At 30.7% G+C, this 4,254-nt stretch overlaps 1 non-coding gene across 1 annotated transcript; it reads right to left on the bottom strand.

Moving 5' to 3' along the window:
* Positions 1 to 3,286: 3,286 nt before the first annotated feature.
* On the bottom strand, positions 3,287 to 3,393 carry LOC139869853 (small nucleolar RNA R71). Its single transcript, XR_011766427.1, has one exon. It is a non-coding gene; the product is annotated as a small nucleolar RNA R71 (small nucleolar RNA).
* Positions 3,394 to 4,254: the final 861 nt, after the last annotated feature.

Below are 4,254 nucleotides of genomic sequence, written 5' to 3' on the forward strand. Positions count from 1 at the left end.
TTAATAATAATAAGGTTATAGTGGCGAATGTTTTAAGTTTGTAAGTCAAAATTCTGTCCGTGTAACACTAGGCGATTAATACTCATTGTAAGTTATGTTCAACCTTTTTAAATAAATGTCTCGTAGCTAAGTTATTATTATGTTTATTTAAGCCGAAGTAATCGTGATGTTGGTCTAAATATTAAAGACTGGGTTATTGGGCTTTGGACCATAATTGGGATTTGGACAAAAGACCGACACTTGTGGAAATTGGACTATGGGCTATTAATGGGCTTTATATTTGTTTAACTGAATGATATTTAGTTAATTTAATATAGAGATTTACAATTTGACGTATCTATAAATAACTACATACACTCGATCGGATACGATGGGCGGGATATTTATAAGTACTAATAATTGTTCATTTAACCGTTCACGGGAATGGATTAATAGTCAATGGACTCATTAAAACAGGGGTGGATTACATACAAGGACACTTGGTGTAATTGTTAACAATGTATTAAAACCTTGGGTTACACGCAGTTGATAACCTGATGTAATTATTAACAAAGTATTAAGACCTTGTTACAGTTTATGTCCCCAATTAGTTGGAATATTTGACTTCGGGTATAAGCGTAATTTGACGAGGACACTCGCACTTTATATTTATGATCGATGGACTATTATGGACAAAAACTAAATGGACATATCGAATAATCCAGGACAAAGGACAATTAATCCTTGGTAATAAATTAAAATCAACACGTCAAACATCATGATTACGGAAGTTTAAATAAGCATAATTCTTTTAATTTATATCTCATCGTACTTTTATTTATTGTCATTTTATTTATCGTACTTTAAATTATCGCACTTTTAATTATCGTTATTTACTTTATGCTTTAAATTAAATTGTATTTATATTTAATATTTTACATTAGGTTTTAATTGTGACTTAAGACGTAAAATCGACAAACCGGTCATTAAAAGGTAAAAACCCCCCTTTTATAATAATAATAATACTACTACTTATATATATATATATATATATATATATATATATATATATATATATATATATATATATATATATATATATATATATATATATATATATATATATATATATAGCGTTAAACTCAGCTAGCTTCCTGTGGAACGAACCGAAATTACTAAAAACTACACTACTCTACGATTAGGTACACTTCCTATAAGTGTTGTAGCAAGGTTTAGGTATATCCATTCAATAAATAAATAAATAACTTGTGTAAAATTGTATCGTATTTAATAGTATTTCGTAATAAAATTAATAGTATTTCGTACTACTCCTCGCAAACATCAAGTATTTTTGGCGCCGCTGCCGGGGACGCCATAGAACGCTATAATAAAAAAATTTAGTTTTTAAGCTATTTTTGTAAAAATATATTTACATAAGTTTTAAATATTAAAAATAAAAATATAAAAATAAGAAAAAGAAAAAAATATATATCTATATTTTAAAGTTTAGTTAAAGTTATAAAAACTAATAAGTAATTTTTTATTTATTTATAAGTTTTATTTAAATTATTTTATTTCTATAAATTAAAAATCAGAAGAAAAAAAAATATAAAAGTAATCGGGCTTGAACATTGTAGCAGCCCAAAACCATTTCTGGATTTGTAGTCCATGCGACCGCATGGTTCTATAGCCTTCAACTCATGCGATTGCATGAGCTGATGGGACAGCTCTGAATCCTCTGTCGACAGTATTAGGGTTACGATTAATTTATAATTATTATTAATTAATTAGATTTAGGGTTTTAGTTTAATAATAATTAGTATTAGTTTTATTTAATTTTGTATTTTTAAGTTTTAATAATTTATAAATTTGTACTTTTATAAAATAATAATATAAAAATAATTTTTTTTTAAAAATAAGTAATTTTATCAATTTTTGTTTCTTTTTATAAATTGTATATTTTTAACGTTTAATTTGTAATTTGTATTTTTATAGTTCGTAACTAATTTTAAGCTTAGTATTTTGCCATAGTATTTCTAGATCTTTAGGCTTTGCCGTAAAATCCCTTAAGTGCTTTTTCTTTAGATTAAGATTTAGGCGCTTTAGAATTTTACGACGTCGCTTATCGCTTTAGTTTTAAATAAATTTTAGTGCTTTTTAAGTTATTGTCGTTTTGGATATAGAATCCCTTTAAGCTTTAATACCTTTAGACGCAAGTTTTAATTTTTTTTTAGTTTTTAAGCTTTTAAGTTTCGACGCTTTCCTTTCAACGTTTATTATTTTTCGACTGTTTGTTTTTCGACTCTTATTTTTCGACGCGCTCTTTCTTTCTCGTTTCTACGCTATAGTTTTTAAGACATAGATTTTATCTTCAAAATTTCAACGAAAAAATTATTTTAAGCGGTTAAATTGATAGACATCCAAAATTTTCTGGTTCGTATTAATAGTTGATTTTGTCAGTGGCGAGTTGTGGGCTTCCGATTTAAAGGGTCCTAGCTACCTGCTGCATCTATTAGCTATTCGAAACGTGGGCAAAATCAGAAAAGTCTATTAATTTGATAACTTTAATAATTTTTATCTTTATAACTAATAGGATATTCAGTGAATGCACCGAGCAAAACGTTCACCACCTTTCATACGTTAACCACCTGTAACTCGATCATGACATCTAGCCAATATTGTTGTCGCTGATTTTTCTTTAGAATCATCATCTAGTCGACCGAGTACTCCAATTCAAATTTCTGATAATCCATTTTTTGAACCCGACCTCACAATTGATAACCCGGAAGATATTCAAGGACAATTCAGAGATCCTGAACCACTAATCATTCCTCCTGAACCACAAATTACTCATCCAGAGATTGTAGAGGAAGAAACCATTAAATCAGAATCCTCTAGTGATTCAGATTCAACAAATTCAATCATGGAAAATCAGGAACCTCTAAGTATGGAAGATCGAATGAGAGCCACACGCACTGGCCAAGGTCATGCCATTACTCAACCAGACATTAATGTGCCAGATTATGAAAACAAAGGACAAATCTTACACATGGTAACTAATCAATGCCAATTTAGTGGTACACCAAAAGAAGATCTAAACGAACATCTTCGAACCTTTAATAGGATCTGTACTTTATTTAAAATCAGAGAAGTTGAGGATGAACAGATCTATCTCATGTTATTTCCCTGGACTTTAAAGGGAGAAGCCAAAGATTGGTTAGAATCGTTACCTGAAGGAGCGATTGATACATGGGATGTTTTAGTTGAAAATTTTCTTAAAAGATTCTTTCCGGCATCTAAAGCCATGAGACTTCAAGGAGAAATTGTTACGTTCGCACAAAAGCCAAATGAAACATTATATGAGGCGTGGACAAGATTTGGAAAGTTGTTGAGAGGATGTCCTCAACATGGTTTAGACACTTATCAAATAGTACAAATATACTACCAAGGATGCGACATTACTAAACGAAAAGACATCGACATAGCAGCTGGTGGTTCCATTATGAAGAAAACCACAACTGAAGCTTACAAAATTATTGATAACACAGCCTCCCACTCACAAGAGTGGCATCAAGAAAAAGACATCGTTAGATCATCTAAAGCGGCTAGAGCCGATTCTAGCCATGACTTTGATTCCATTTCCGCAAAGTTAGATGATTTCAAAAGACGAATGGAAAAGATGACTAAAGATATTCACGCAATACGAATTAGTTGTGAGCAGTGTGGAGGACCACATTTGACAAAAGATTGTCTCAGTATTGAACAAATAATGGAACAAAGAGAGAATGTTTCATACATGAACCAAAGGCCTGGAAATAATTATCAAGGTAATTATCAACCGCCAAGACCAAACTACAATCAAAATCAGAATTATAACCTAAATGTTCCATACAACAACCAACAAGGTCCTAGCAATCAACAAGTATCTAATAATACTTACAACCAGCAAAGACCTATTTTTCCAAATAAACACCACAAACCGATGATAAAAAGCCAAATTTAGAAGATATGATGTCGAAGCTAGTTGAATCTCAAACTCAATTTTTCACATCTCAGAAACAAACTAATGAACAAAATGCTCAAGCATTTAGAAATCAACAGGCTTCAATCCAAAATCTGGAACAAGAAGTGAGCAACCTAGCAAGGTTGATAGGTGAAAGAAAACCGGAGAGTCTACCTAGCGATACAAATGCTAACCCTCGAAATGAAACAGCTAAAGCCATTACCACAAGAAGTGGTATTACACTCAAACCACCGAAAATACCTGTAATTTCT

The sequence above is a fragment of the Rutidosis leptorrhynchoides genome, chromosome 9 (genome assembly GCF_046630445.1).
Source record: "Rutidosis leptorrhynchoides isolate AG116_Rl617_1_P2 chromosome 9, CSIRO_AGI_Rlap_v1, whole genome shotgun sequence".
Taxonomy (NCBI): Eukaryota; Viridiplantae; Streptophyta; class Magnoliopsida; order Asterales; family Asteraceae; genus Rutidosis; species Rutidosis leptorrhynchoides.